Consider the following 16,567-nt stretch of genomic DNA (forward strand, 5'->3'; position numbering starts at 1 on the left):
TGTGTTCGAAACCAGTGCCATTTTACCTCGTTTATTTAGCGGAATTCGCGCAAATCGTGAAGTGATTTTGTGAGTGTGCGAGTTATAACCGTACTCAATTACGTATATATCTTATCATTGGTCATCTCACAACGTTTTGCTACTTATGTAAAAACATACCTACCTACCAAAGAGACGAATGAATGTGTCGTGTTTACATTGTTCAATATCTACGAATACCAGCAAAAGTCGTCGAATCGTATTCACGTTATATTCTGTAATATCGTAGCGAATCAATATTACGAGATCGTATTGATGTTTGTGAAAAGAAAGAGAAAAAAAATTTGATATTTTTACCACTTTTCGTGGGAGTAATATCGTATTTTTAAGAGTGTAATTTGCGACCGAGTTGGTTTGTGTGTTCTCGTACTTCCTTTTTATTTGTTATTATCAATTTGTTGTTGTTGTTTTTTTTTATCGTATTCCATGTTTGTGTATGTATACTTAACGTGCAACTTTATTACGAATAGTTTCTTTTGATATACTCCTTGTGTCCCCCCTCGCGATAATTTTCCAATTGTTAATCGTTAGAATTTTTGGTATTTTTTTTTTCTAGATTGTGTCAGTTTATCTTATTTTTGGTTATATTTTGTGTTCTTTTAGCGAAATCGAAAACAAAAACGAAATATATTCGTTGTGTCAGTTAGACAACTCATGCACTCCGCTCACGCCAGTCGATTCGCCGCCTCGTAGCCTTACCGCCGCCACAGCCGCCACCGACACAACATCTACCTCTACCACTACAGCCGCAGCCTCATCATCTGCAGCCGCAGCCGAAACATATCTGTACGAAAATTTTCCTCAACGTCTGATCGAGAAATTACGCATCAATCCGTCGCCGTCGTCTCCTTACAGCAGCAGCAGCGGCAAAATCACGGTGAACGCCACCAAAAACCGATATTCTACCATTGCCCCAGCCACCAATACCCAACAACAACAACGTACCGCTGCTGCCAGTACCGGCGCTATCAAAAACAAGAAACCGGCTGCGTTGTTAAACAGCAGCAGCAGCAGCAACAACAACAACAATGTAAAGTCGATGCCGAACCATTGACTAGTAGCGTACCTTTGGGCATCGAAGAACTGTTGCTGGCCAGTAGTAGCAGCAGCAGCGGAAGCAGCTGTAGCGATTCGGATACGTCAGCGTCGCATCAGTGTGCAACTTTGGACGAATACTGGTTGATGAACGAAGATCGTAGAAAGGATTCGGTATCGTTTTATGGTCTTTTGTCGTCCGGCAGCAGCAGCGAGAATGACAATTTGTCGTCGTCGCCTCCTTCGTCTTCTGAGGCCGAACAGTCGATTAAAATTGAAAATACTTATTCAATCTAATGAGTCTTCTGCCGCCCCATCATCGCCGTCCGATGATAGCAGCGTCGTCGTCGTGAAGGTTTCCGATATACCCAAACCGGCAACTGTTAATGTTTTTGTACCGTTTACCGAGGAAATGAACAAAGGATTTTTGGGATTGGATGATACTGGACTTACGAGTGAGTACCTTTTTTTGTTTTTTGGATTTGGGTTTATTTCTGTTGTGTTTGATGGAATGGTGAAAACCTACATAAGGGTAAGGTACCCGAATATCGACCACCATTTTGGGCGAAATGTCCGCGGCGAAACGTCCGCGGCGAAATGTCCGCGGCGAAACGTCCGCGGCGAAACGTCCGCGGCGAAACGTCCGCGGCGAAACAAATGGTACCCTCCCCTCTCTATCATTACCCTTCTTTATTGTGTTGCAAATATTCGCTTACATTTATTAATTATTCTCTAGATTGGCGAAATTGATTTTTCTGTATACAAGATAGAAGGAGAGGGTAAAAGAGCTCAAAAAATGAAAATTTTTTGAAAAAAGTTTTTTGGGTGTTTTTTTTAATGGCAAATTTTTTATGAACATGAAATTTTTTTAATAAAAAGTATTTGAGAATTCAAAATTGAAAAAATAAAAAGTATTCGAGAATTGAGTTTTTTTTTAAAATGCAATTTTCCAAAAATTTTTATTCTTGTGTTCAACTGGCAGAAAATTTTGAAACCGTATCATTTTGACCAAAAACAGGATTTTTGGTAAATTTTGGCAAGAACTGGACTTTTTTGACAGTTATGGAAAAAATCGGCTTTTTTCAAGAATTTTACCAAAAATGGGCACTTTTTGACAATTTTGACAAGAAAATTAAATTTTTTGACAATTTTGGGCAGAAACAGGATTTGTTTGAGAAATTTTGGTAAGCACTAGACTGTCACACAGCTTTGTCAAAAATTACCTCTTTTCCACAGTTTTACCAAAAATGGCCACTTTTTGATAATTTTGACAAGAAATAGGAATTTTTTGACAATTTTGGGCAAAAACAGGATTTTTTGGTAAATTTTGGCAAGCATTGGACTTTTTTGACAGTTATGGAAAAAATCGGTTTTTTTCAAGAATTTTACCAAAAATGGGCACTTTTTGAGTTTGACAATTTTGACAAGAAAATTAAATTTTTTGACAATTTTGGGCAGAAACAGGATTTGTTTGAGAAATTTTGGTAAGCACTAGACTGTCTCACAGTTTTGTCAAAAATTACCTCTTTTCCACAGTTTTACCAAAAATGGCCACTTTTTGATAATTTTGACAAGAAATGGGAATTTTTTGACAATTTTGGGCAAAAACAGGATTTTTTGGGACATTTTGGCAAGCACTGGACTTTTTTGACATATTTGACAAAAATTGACTTTTTTTGAGAATTTTACCAAAAATGGACAATTTTTGACAATTTTGACAAGAAAATTGATTTTTTTGACAATGTTGGACAGAAACAGGATTGGTTTGAGAAATTTTGGTAAGCACTTGACTGTCACACAGTTTTCTCTAAAATTACCTCTTTTCCACAGTTTTACCAAAAATGGCCACTTTTTGATAATTTTGACAAGAAATGGGAATTTTTTGACAATTTTGGGCAAAAAAAGGATTTTTTGAGAAATTTTGGTAATATGCACTGGAATGTCAAAAATTGTCTATTTTCAACAATTTTACCAAAAAAGGCCACTTTTTGACAATTTTGACAAGAAATAAGGTACCTAAGTGCCTACCTAGGAATTTTTTGACAGTTTTGGTAAAAACATGATTTTTTGGAGAAATCTTGGAAACCACTAGACGGTCTCAAATTTTGGGCAAATATTACCTATTTTCGATAATTTTGCCAAAAGTGGCTACTTTTGACAATTTTGAGAAAATATAGGCATTTTTTAGGAATTTTGGATAAAAGCAGGGTTTTTTGAGAAATTTTGGTAAGCACTGAACTGTCTGGCAGTTTTGGCAAAAATTGCCTCCTTTCAACAATTTTACCAAAAATGGCCACTTTTTGACAATTTTGACAAGAAATAGGAATTTTTTGGAAATTTTGCACAAAAATGGGCATTTTTTGATAATTTGCTTGGGCAAATTTGGCAAAAAAAAAAATCAGAACTTCATAGGAGAGTGGATCGAGAATTAGAGTGCTCTCAAAAAAGAAGTGAGAAGAAAAGACCTGATTATACTTAGATGAAGAAATACAAAATTTCAGCTGTCTAGATCAATTAAGTGTAATTTGCATTTTTTTTCTTTTTTTGACCCAAATTAAAACATGCACTTTTGGCTCCTGAAATTTTAACTGGTAAATGGTGATATATTTTTGCTGCTCGCTCTTTTGGTTCAAAATTTTTTTGCCAGTTGGAATACTTCACTTGTGGGCACAAGACGAGGTGCCATGCCATGACAATTGAATGGTCTAAGACGAGAGAAATATCGATAAAATGGCCCTCGAAAGTGTGAAGTTGAAGAGTTTTCAAGTGTGTTGTACTCGTACGTTTGATCGTAATTTGTCGACCTGGCGTCCTGGCCACGTATGCAAGGCTACGCATGCATCCATGGTTCGTGTTCGAGGTTTTGAAATTTGAATTTTTTACGTCGATACTTTCGCCAATATTACCCCGTCTCTGTCCCCTGTGAAGATTGTGCCGGTGCCGGCATTTTGTTTGCGACACGATACTGGATATTATTATCATCCCGCGATCGGAATAAGCAAAGTAATTATCGCATAACCGATCGTTCCAGCCTCCAGACGTATTAATTAATCGCGAATAAGGACATTAATAAAAAAAATTTTAAAAAAAGAAAGAAAGAAAGAAGAGGATTTTTTATAATACGTACATACACATGTACCTACTCGTCGTTGAAATTTCCTCCTCTTTAGTTCGATTACCCCCCTGATCCCCTTTCACTCTGGTTGAGCTCACCTTTTGTTTTTTAAAGCGCAATACACAGACGACAGCGAGTGGCAGAACTAAAGATTACTTTAGGCAGAACTGTGATTTCGAATCCATCGAACGTTATATGTATCAACCGTTTTTCCAGTTCAGCGAGAAATTAATTACACGTGTGATTGGAAAGGACGCGAATTCTTGGAAATTTTTTACTTAATCGAGTTTTTTTTCACTCGTAGACGCTAGAAGGTTTTTATTGGCGGTTTTTTTCCTCTCGCCCTCTCACTCTAGCACGATTTTCTCGAAAGAAAAGGTAGAACGTAGCTGCGTTAACGCAATTACTTAGGTGTACCTATACGTACCTGCTCAGGTGTAATAAGAGTTGGGACCGAATCGGACGTCAAGTTACGCAGCTTGTTTGCGAACCAATAGAAAAACGCGAGTAATTAGGTGCTTGTTTGGTGTGTCTGTGTAGTGTGTGTAAGCTGTAAAAAAAAAGCGTCGATTAGATGAAATTTTTTCTTTCAAATACTCGAGAATTCGTACATACTTGAAGACTATTGTGTGTAGGGTATACTACGTAACGTTGTCGTCGTCGTATAATTTAACGTACACTTGACAGATTATTAGAACGCCTTATAACCGAGATATAATCGAGTTGTTTGGTTCATTTTTTTTTTTTCGTCGTGTTGGTTTTTTGATAAGAATATATTATTACTCGTGTGGTATTTTTTCGAGGTTGACGTGAGATTGAGAATTGGCTCGTAATTTGGAACTGTTTTTTAGTTTGGTTATATGTCTTCGATGGTATTGCTCGAATGCACACCTACTCAAATCTCCGAATCGTTCAGAAGTAATCGCCAAATAATACTCCAAATGTGCTCCTTTCTTCCAATGTACATATGAGGTTCCTAGTCTCTCTAACTGTCACTTTTTCAGATGACACGTGCCTATATTATCATCACACAGTCGGTGAACAGAATGATAATGAATGAGGATTAATAATGAAGTCACGGTGTGATCTATAGGTATAAAAGTCTCTCCCGATGTTGGAACCGTTAATCGACTATCTCGATCTTATTTCATATTCATATTATAACGCACATCTACCTAGTCATCAAAAAGAAACAAACTGTTGCGCTAGTGTTGATTACACTTTAACCGAGATGACTAATTAATTTCCGCATGAATGCATCTTTTTTAAACAAAAAAGTGTTTGAGAGTAATTTTCAATTTTCACGAGATCACATATAGTTGGTGTGTTTTTTTAGGAAATCGACTCGAAAAAATGAATGAATGAAAAAAATGAGAGCTACCATCGTTGGCATTCTACATACTGGTAATATGTATGTGTACCACGTACCTAAAATATTGCGTAATAAATAGAGAGGTACAGCGGTTGGAATGTACTAGAAATGAAATGATGGATGATATTAGGTATCCCCTCGCAGTCAGCTGAACCTCGAACTTTGATAATGTACCTTAGAATTTGTGATAGATAACCTATTGCGATAATTATTATTAATTGTATGTCTTTATAATCGAGTATGAACCGAGAGCTATATGTATAAGTTTCAATGCTCTTCCCTAATGAATGCTAAGTGTATTATCAAATCTCACATCTGGTCTGAAAGATAAAACTTTCATCATATTTATTTTTATATAATAAAATCGTAGTATTTGGTATATTTCGCGTTCAAAAGGTACTCAAGGGGAGGACAAAATCAAAGCTTTAAGCGTGAATACTTTTTTGCAAAAATTTTCCAAAATAGAATATCACTTTTCTATGCAAAACTTTTCAAAAATCTTGCTTTCATGCCAAAATTACCAAAAATCCTGCTTTTATGGCAAAATTTCTATTAATTTTAATTTTTTTCCAAAATTGCTAAACATTTTACTTTTTTGCAAATAAATTGTCAAAAAATTTATTTTTTTGCAATGATTTCAAGAATTTTGTTGTTTTTTTTTTTGGGTCAGGATTGCATAAAATCTTGCTTATTGCCAAAATTGCAAAAAATCTTACTTTTTTGCAAAACTTTCCAAAAAATAGCTTTTATACTAAAATGTACAAAAAAAATATTGTTTTTGTTTTTAGCCAAAAAAACTTGCTTCTTACTTTTTTTCAAAAACTGCCAAAAATTATCTGTTTGCAAAAATTTTCAAAAATTCTGTTTTTTGTCGAAAAATTGCAAAATAATCATTAATCTTACATTTTGCCAAAATTGCAAAAATCTTACTTTTATGACAAAATTTCCAAAAATTTTGCTTTCTTGCTGAAATTTACAAAAATTTGGTTTTCTTTTTGTTTAAAATAAAAACGTCAAACAAACATGCTTTTTTGCACAAAATTTCCAGAAATTTTACTTTTTTTTTCAAAAATTACCAAAAATCTTACTTTTTTTGCAGAACTTGCCAAAAAATATTCAAAAAGTCATTTTTTTTGCAACAGTTTTTAAAAACTTTGTTTTATTTTTTACCAGCATTAAGTGAAATTTTCGAGATGTAATGTGGGACAAATGACGCTGCATTTTCATTTATCCATCGTCGTTTGAATTTTGGACGTATGTGCTCGTCTTGGGTATGAATAAGCTTATTCGTAATTATACAGGAGAAATTCATCGATTCATCGCGAACACGCGCTGGGATTAGTAATTAAACTTTGTAAATGCATTGTTCATTCGATTATCGTGATAAGAAAAGTACTCGAGCTTGGCACTTTGGAGTTACAATTTTCGTAAGTGTGCTTGGAAATAGTCGATGATGAAATGCTGGGCTTTCTACTAAATCACGAACCGTCATGTGTTTTCGGATCCAATGTACTGAATTTGAGTATTGAACTCCTTAAAGCAGTCTTCGTTTTGGTGAAATTGAAGTACATGTAACCAGATTGCGTTGATTTTTCTCTCATGAGATGCTGAAAACAAACGAAATGAAAATATGTACTTCGTTATACTAGGCTATGGAATAATAATATAGTTAATTAAGTAATACGCTGTAGGCTTACGAAATTGTCATTTTGTGTTCACACGACGACGATACTAAACAGTCGCCACGCGTACTAAAATTTTATTACCGTATAGTCTTTTTATCGGCGTCTTTCCTTGTACATATATATACGAAGAGTCCTACGAGATGTGATCAGTAGACGTTGTCTGGGTTATTATTTTTTCTCCACGAATATTTGATCTGTGAAAACAATTGTTGACGAAGTCCTACAACCTACAGAATGGATTGTTTTACTCGAGCAACTGCAGTTCAAAAATCAAAAAATCGATCGACGTAATTTTTTAGCAGCTCATTGAAAATAATATTTGTTATATTTTTGAAAATGACTAGAAATTTGGTAATTTTTTTGGTAAATTAAGTACTGAGGTGTATTATCTGTAATAGTGTAAGTAACTGTAACTTTGGCAAATGTCAATCTTCCAAAAATGACTTTCTGACATTTTGTCAGACTTTTGAAAACTTGAAAAAAATCTTGTGAAATTCTCATCATCAATAACTTTTTATTATAAAATTGAGAGCCAAAAACATTCCCATGATTGAAAACATTCCTTGCAGAGGAGTTTTTACCCCCCCCCCCCCCCCCAACACACACACACACCTTTTATTACAGCTATTCGGAAATAGGGGTAGGTATTGGAAGCCTGCGTCGATCGATGTCGCTACAGATGTACTTACATAAATATAGCTGCTGCATGTTTGTTACAAATACCTACTCGAGGGAAACGTCGAATCGTTCCATTTCAATTATTTCATTTTCTTTTTGCGGAATCGGAAGAAGAAAAAAAAGAAGCATAAAACACGACTGAACGACGTTGGTCGACAGAAATCGAAAGCGTGTAGATTTTCTCGATGTTATATGTAGAAACAAAGGCGAGAGAGAAAGAAAAAAAAATGCTAAACATTGGCCAAAGAAGGAAAGAAATTGACCGATATGGTTATAGTTATTGCGAAAACAATGAAAAAGAAAATGACGACGATGAAATGGAAGGTTAATAGAGACGAAATGTTGCTGATTAGGCGTAAATTTGCTTTTTCGTGCTTCGAAACACTGGTCGGTTTGAATTACAAGTCTGTAGCGTAGGAAGAAGTCCGTTACTTTGAAAATGCCTTTATTAGCTGAATTATGTTGAAATGTAAAAAAAAATATTTTTTCCAGCAATTGAATTTTTAATTTTTTCCCAAAAAGAATTGGTTTGTAATTGATGTAATTGTTGTAAAAAATTGTTGGATTTGAAATGACACAAAAAAATTTTGAAAATATGTGTCTAAATCGAGCAAAAGGATCATGAAGATGGTAAATTCGAATTTATGGGTGCTGAATTTCATTTTCACCTTGTTTACAGCGTTTTTTTTTTTTTGCAAACTGGGGAATTCGAAAATTTTCTGGAGGCTCCAGAACGGTTCGAAACCATCATCAATCAATTTAGGAGGTCGGAAATGAGGTACAAATTGAATTTCAGGATTTTATGTCAATTTGATCAAAGGGTATACTCTCGGGTAAAATAGGTGAAATATCTCTTTCTCTATTTTTTAAATTTCGATGAAACATTTTTGGGTACATCTGAAAAAAATGCTGAAGCCAACCCCCCCCCTTCTTTCCCTTACTCATAATGCCAAAAAACGTTTTTTTTTTCGGGGAAAAATTCACAACGAATTTTGCTCAAAAACTGTTGAATTTACCCAAAACAGCCCTAGAGGAGATATGAGTCTAGCCAAGTCAATTTTTTCAGAGTTTCAAATTTTCTTTTGTCAATACCCCCTCCCCCTCACCGCTCCGAGGGGCCATCAAATTTTTAAAAATTCACGTGGCTAGACTCATAATCTCCTCTATACATTTCGGGAGAATTCAATTTTTTTTTCAAAACTCGTTGAAGTAAGGTAGAGTGGGGTAATTGCAAAGCACTTTTTGATTAGTGACACTTTGAGAGAGCGCTGTGAGAAGACTATTGCACGGATGAAGCTGAAATTTGTACCACTTATACTTCAGGGGGTTCTCTATCAATGGTAAAATTTTGGTACAATTTGGTCCACAAATCGTGGAGAAAATTGCAATTTGCAAATTTGAAAATCGACTTTTGCATTTACCCTATGTTGGGGTAAATGCAAAAGTGGGTAATATTTTTTTTATTTTTTTGAATTTTCAACACACACATTGTATTCCACGTGTCATTTGCTAACTTTTGATGTATTCGTGGTCTTGATTCGGTAAAAAATTCGATAACTTTTCAACTTCCCAAAAAAATTTTCAGGGGAGTGAAAAAATGTTGAAAAATTATTTTTTTAAAAGCTCGCTAAAATGAACAAAAAATCAACTATTGATCATTTCTGATATTTTTTATGTAAAAAACTCGCAATAGAAATACATTTTTCGTCAAATATATTAGTAAAACGTTGAAAAGGAGCAATAATTTAAAAATTCAGTAAGACTCTTGATCACTTCTCTAACGTGTAACTCATCATGTGACGGTGGAAGTTTATTTTTTTTGTAATTTCGAACCATTTTCAAGTTATTTAGGGCAAAAAAATATTTGTGGTAAGCGCAAAAATGAAAAAAAAAATCGTTTTTGCAATTACCCCGAGTCGATTTTTTCTGGGGTACTTGCAAAAACGCAATTTACGGCCAAAATAAAAAAAAAAATTTCAAATTGCGATATCTTACCTTAAACTTCAATCCTTCATGACCCTAAATCGTGAAAATTCCAGATAAATTGACAGTTTTTTCTATTTCACATGCATTTTTTTAAAAAACACCTCTCACTTTACTTATGAGTGGTTTCAACATGTTTTGATAAAAGTGTTTGCTACGGAGCGACAAGTTGAACCACGCGAGTTGTGACCAGGTGAATATGTCGGTAAAGGTTGTTGCTTCGACACCCCCTAGTTGGCACAACCAGAAAATTGATATTTGTTAGCATGAGATCACAATTTTGCAATTACCCCGTTTTTGCAATTACCCCACTCTACCTTAACGATTTTTTCCCCAGAAAAATGCGTTTTTCACCATTGTGGGCGAGGTGGTGGGGCGGAGGAAAATTTTTTTAAGCTTAACTAACAATGTTTCATAAAAATTTCAAAAATCTGAGGACTGGAGCATTTCAGCTATCTTACCCGGGAATACCATTTTGAATTTTTTTATAAGAAATAAGCCAAATTCGAATTTTTAAAAATTCGCCAAAAATCGAAAAATAAATTTCAGCGACTGAATGTTTTTTGGAATCGTCTTTTGATTCCTGTTTGTTTGTTTTGTACATAAATTTTTGTGCTGATCGCGATGCTTATTTTCTCATTAGGGAAACATTCGATTTTCGACCCACGCAATACGTTGAAAAAGCTGCCAGGAAAATTGACAGCCGACGTTCGATCAATTGAGAAAACTGTAGAAGTGTTTACTGTGCTAGTTTTCCTTTTTTCTCTGCTTGTAGAAGCTTTCTTTCCCATGTTATGCCATTTTCTCACGTGTTTCATGCAACTTTTGCTTAATTCTTTGCAATTTCATTTTTTGGGAAATTCTAGTAGGTAACTATTTTTTGAATTTTCATTTTTTTTTTTTGATTTTGCAAAATTTTATTGTGCCAATATGTACTTTGATATTCAATTCTCCCAAATTTCTTGTAATTTTTGTTGATTTTTTGAAATATTTTTTTAAAATTTTTTATGGCATTTTTTGTTGTTTTTTCAAATTTTGTTCTGTTTTGTTTGCATTTAATTTTTTTTCCGAATTTTTCTTAATTTTTGTTGATTTAGTCATGTTTTGAAAAATGTTTACTAAATTTTAGCCATATTAAATTATTGAAAAAAAAATTTTTCTAAGCCAATTTCATAAGAATTTAACAAATTTTTTCGAGCGATTTTCGCAAAATTTTGTCCAATCTCGTTCATAAGAAAAATAGTATAAAATATCCGAAATTTTTTATAGAACTGAATATTTGTAATGAATGATACAATACTTTGCAAGGTAATAGGTGGAGGTACAAGCAAAGCTACTGACTATAAATCAGTCGGATAATAATTGTATAAGAGAGTCGTGTTTACCAAATTCATACAAGGTTACCAACAATGCATCTATTTTCTCTTATCAATGCCGAGTGAAAGAAAAAAATGGGAGATAAGCTCCGATACGATTTATTGCACCCCTTGTTCCCTACAACATCCACCGTAATCGTATTTTGCTCAAGATTTTCTTAGATATTTACTGTAGTGTAGAACTGTAGACCCAATTAGGTTACGTAGATTTCTCATTCCCAATGATTTATTGTTTTTTTGTCACTTTTCTCTCTTCTCTCTATATTAAAAAAACACTCACGCATTTAGCGTGAGAAGACCGACTTTTCTTTGAATAAAATTTATTTAGGAACGAATTGATTCACTTTTTTTGAAACATTTTTACAGCAATTGATCTGTTTACAATCGAGTCGAATCATTTACAAACAATTGACAATTTAGTAAATAAATTGATTGATTTCTTGGTGAATCATTCGATTGATTTGTAGGTGAATCATTCGCGAACGAGTTAATCAATAGTTACTAAATTATTCGCAAACGAATTGATTTGTATTTAAGTGACTCGTTCGCGAACAAATCGATTCGTGTAAGTGACTCGTTCGCCAACGAATCGATTCATTTACTCAATTTTTTATGAATCATTCGCGAGCGAATCGATTCCTATAAGTGACTCATTCGCGAACGAATTGAACTTTTCATTTAATTATTTTTCGTGAATCATTCGCAAACGACTCGATTCATTTAATTAATTTTTGTCGAGTGATTATCGAGTCCAAAATTGATCTGCATACATTCGAAATGAGAAAATCGATAAATTCCAATATTTTCTGTCAAAAATCAACTTTCAAAAATTAAAAATCATTTGAAATAAGAAAATCGATAAATTTCAACATTTTCTGTCAAAAATCCATTTACCTAATCAATTTTTGGTTAATTATTCGTGAATAATTCGAGTAATTATTGAGTCCAAAATTGATCCGCGTACATTCGAAATAGGAAAATCGATAAATTCCAACATTTTCTGTCAAAAATCGTTCAAAAATTTTTTAAAAAATTGTGCTGGGGGTGCGATTTGAACCTTGTACCTCCCGCACACTGAGCCAATTCCTTCGCTACAGGGCTACCGCAAAACCTTACCGAAATGAATTTTTAAAAGGTATACATGTTGCCAAACTATTTGAAATGAGAAAATCGATAAATTTTCATTTCTATTTTCGTAAAATTGATCGATAAACGTATCGTTTAAACGTAGATCGTATCAATAAAAATATCCTCGAATTTTTGTCGAACTCGAATTTCCAAAATTCATCCGCGAATATTCGAATTTCGAAATAATACGAAAATCAATAAATTTCATTTCGTAAAAGTGGCACATGAAAAAATCATTAAATAAAAAAATTAATTTCTCAAGAACGGCTGAACCGATTTTGATGAAATTTAAAATTTCACTCGTTGGATGCTAGCTTGACATTTTGTCATCATCAGCATGTTTCAAAATTTCACAGCTTCCGCGTTTATCGAGCGACAAAATTTGCAGGGGGACTTTGCACAAAATTCATTAAAAATGAAATTTCTCAGGAACGGCTCAACCGATTTTGATCAAATTCATTACCTTACAACTAGGTTAGTAGCCGGATTTTTTGACATCATCGTCATGTTCCAAAAGTTCAAAGCTTCCGAGGTTATTGAACTTTAAACTTTTTTTAAATTTTTTTTTTAAATTCATTATCTAGAAAACGGCTGAACCAATTTCGATGAAACTTTGCATATCACTGGACCTCTACCATCCCTACAAACCAAAATTATCACCACGACCCAAATTCCCAGAGCGGAAAATACTCGAACATGACGCAAGGACCAGCTGTGGCTCATTTACAAGCCCTTCTGCCCCCCTCCTCCTTACTCATGATAAGTTGTTCACGATTCTGAACCACTCCAAAGCGTCTAGCAAATTTCTGAACTTTTGAGTATTTTTTTAAAAATATTCTGGAAATAGTCAGGCAGACGTATTGAGGTCCCTTCCGTCCCTTGGATCAGTTCAGGCCTACTTTATTGATTAGTGCGTTTATTTAAGTATTTTTATCTATATTATTTTTCAAAAATATACCAATTTCGCTGAATACTGGAGGCTTTAGAACCGTTTGAAGCCATCGTCGGCCATTTCAAAATGTCAAAAATAGACTTAGAAATAAGTAGTTTTTTTTCTCTCTATACTTCGGTTCAATCAGGTGAAATTTGTGTGTTTTTCATGCAAAAGATTTAAATATTCGTTCTGCAATATTGTCTTTGAAATGTTTTTTGGTTGGTTGAGTGTGGAGGAAATACTGTAACAGGTTGTACTGTACTTCTATGTACATCCACAATCCACATCCTATCTACATGTTGTTTAATCGGTGGTAATGGCTTAGTCTGGGATGGGGTTGAAGTTCTTGATCCATCTGTTTCTCTCTGACCCAATTATACGTATTATGCTTGTGTACTTAGGGGTGATATGCGTACAGGTAAAGAGCTGGAAATGAAAAAGGGTGTATTGCAGAGAATAATGAGAATAATGTGCATGGAGAGTTGAAATATGTGTTTGGTGAGTGTTGGCGCCAAGGGACGAGAGATATGCACATTGCTTATGCACGTGCATGTGTATTTTCAGAGTTGATCTAATTAACTCCTTAATAATTAAAAAAAAAAATTATAATTAACATATCGTATTTTATCGGAACTCTATAGCCTTTATTTATCGTCGTGTCGATCGTTAAATGAAGCTTTCGACTTTATGACCTTTGTTTCATAACAAGTAATTAAGCAAAAGGGATAGCGATAGAGTACTTCCCAATATAATTAATCTTATCTTCCCCCCAGCATTCTAAATGCGTATTAGTGAAAAACATATTTTCGTGTGCAAAAATAATTGCGAGGTATCAAATGAACTTTTTAACAAGTTCATTACTGCGTGAAAAGTGCTTGTGGTACGTTTGAAAACCTTTTAACAAAACTAAGTATGAAAAATTTATTGTTTACCTGTTTCCTGGGATGTCTGACGAGTGGTAAGTGTAGATTCTGTGCTCTTTTTTTCATAATGCAGTTTCTTTTTCGAGGGATTTCGAACTTAGGAGAAGATTTTTTCTAGTCATAGTTGAATTTACTAGCATATTAATGCGATTTTGAGCCTCACATCTTTGAAATAAATGGTCGAAATTGATTTTATTTTTTTGGAATTATCCACAGATTATACGAAAAATTTTCATTTATTAGCAATTTGATTGGTTCTTACAGGATTGTTGTTTAGAAAGGTTATATCTCGGCGAGTACAGAGCTGCTTTTTTAAAATTTGTTTTAGAATAAAAATGAATTGGATTTAAGCTTACGTAATTTAGGGTCATTTTCATGCGAGCATAGAAATTTACACAAACAGGACTAAAAGTCATTAATGCCAATACATGTAACATTTATTGTTACACTTTAGGTCTAGAACTCTCACTACCTGCCTCTTCCAGCCATCTAGCAGGATGTAGCATTGTCAACAGTTACTTACAAACACACACAATAGGTACCCGATTTTTTTTTCTACACACATTCAAGTATAGAAAACAGTTTTACTGCTTTCTTTCTTAGTATTTTTTCTCTATGTTGTAAAAATGAGCGTGGTACATTCTTTGTTCAAATCGAACTAGTCACTTATCTTTTGAGGGTGGTTTTTTTAGTCATCAAAGAAATAATTCCGAACTCATCTATTCACTCACAGCACCGAATACGAATACAAGAGACCTGTATAATCCCTGCAGGTACCGTGATGTCTGGCCTTTAACCTCGAACAATAGGTGTAGGTTTGACATTTTGGTGGTACCTGTTAGGGAGAACCTTGAGAAGAAATTATTTATTCATTACCTATCAAAAATCTTTAATTTTAGAGGGAAGAGGTGTCCGATTTCAAATTTGTTTGCACCTATCGTAAGATGGCGGATTTTCACATCGGAACATCAACGTAAAATTTCAAATTTTGCAATCATCACGGCAAATTTTTCAAGATTATAATTTTTTTTAACCTTGTATAAGTACCTACTTCAAGTTTTAAAAAACTCTCGTAAATGTGCGAATTTTAAGAGATGGCCGAACGGATTTTAAATTTTTACCATCGATGGAAAAGGCGTGAGATTCCAATCAACATGCTGCCTTAAAATTTCCTTAATTTTCATTTTCTCCCTCAAATTGATGTTTTTTCACTTTTTTTTCGTATCTCTGGAAAATATTCAATTTGAAGGGGAAAAAAGAGTCTGATCTCAAATCTATTTACGGCAATCGAAGGATGACAAAACTTTTCGCGTAGGAATATTTGAATCGGTGAGAATAGAAAGGGAGCAAGTCACAATTTCGGAGTTTTTTTCACGGTTATGTGGGTTTTGAAACTTAATTCCTTGAAAAATGGCTAACATTTTCGAGAAGATCATTTTTTGAAATTTAATTTCATCTCTGTACTGAAAAAAGACGAAAAAAGTAACAACTTCGGCAAAAAGTTTTATGTCTCAAGGGGTTTTTGGTCAATTTAAACGAGATAGCAGTCTAAGTGATGTACTTAGATGTAGAATCAAGCCCCATTCGTGCCCGAGCAATTTCAAGAGAAATGTTGGTGATTGAGTGCAGAAAGGGTCCAAGTCCCATTTGTTTAGGCAGCAACAGCGCCGGCGCATGTGAATATTTTTTTTCAAAACTGTGTGCTTGGGGTCCTCTTTCAATGACCTTAAGCATGTTTACCAAAAATTTTTCATTTTCGAATAAATCAGTGTTTTGTTATTCCTGAAAAATGCGAAAATGTGACTTGGCCCCTTTCTGTTCTCGCACTGATTCACTTATAACCTACTAAAAGTTTGAAGTTGTCCGAAAAATGATTTTTAAACGAGCGTTTATAGTGAATGTGAAGCTTTAAACTAGGTAATTTACTATTTTTCAGGTTACTTTTTCATAAATATTACGTAAATGTGCGAAGTAAAAGAGAACCGCCGAGCAGATTTGAAATATTTCACCAGTTCACCTCTGTTGGAAAGGGCGTGAAATTCCAATTCACATGGTGTCTTCAAACGTCCTTATTTTCAAATTTTCCCCTTCATACGTTTTTTTCTCGCTTTTCATCTTCAAATTTTAAAACAAAAACTCAACGAACTATCCAAATTTCGTTGATCCTACCCACTGGAGACACACATTCGTCCAAGCATGAGCACTTTAAACAATTTTGTCAAAAATTGGTAATTTTTGAAAATTTCTTCATTTATACTTGGATTAAATACCTACTCTAATTTCAAATTTCAATAATATG

At 34.0% G+C, this 16,567-nt stretch overlaps 1 protein-coding gene across 1 annotated transcript in view; it reads left to right on the forward strand.

Moving 5' to 3' along the window:
- The first annotated feature begins 1,091 nt into the window (after positions 1–1,091).
- LOC135845601 (histone lysine acetyltransferase CREBBP-like) overlaps positions 1,092–16,567 on the forward strand; it is a 40,787-nt gene continuing 25,311 nt past the window's right edge. The window contains exon 1 of the mRNA XM_065364270.1: positions 1,092–1,529. The gene's annotated coding sequence lies outside the window, so the exon portion shown is untranslated. The remainder of the gene's footprint in view (positions 1,530–16,567) is intronic.

This window comes from Planococcus citri, chromosome 4 (assembly GCF_950023065.1).
Source record: "Planococcus citri chromosome 4, ihPlaCitr1.1, whole genome shotgun sequence".
Classification (NCBI taxonomy): Eukaryota; Metazoa; Arthropoda; class Insecta; order Hemiptera; family Pseudococcidae; genus Planococcus; species Planococcus citri.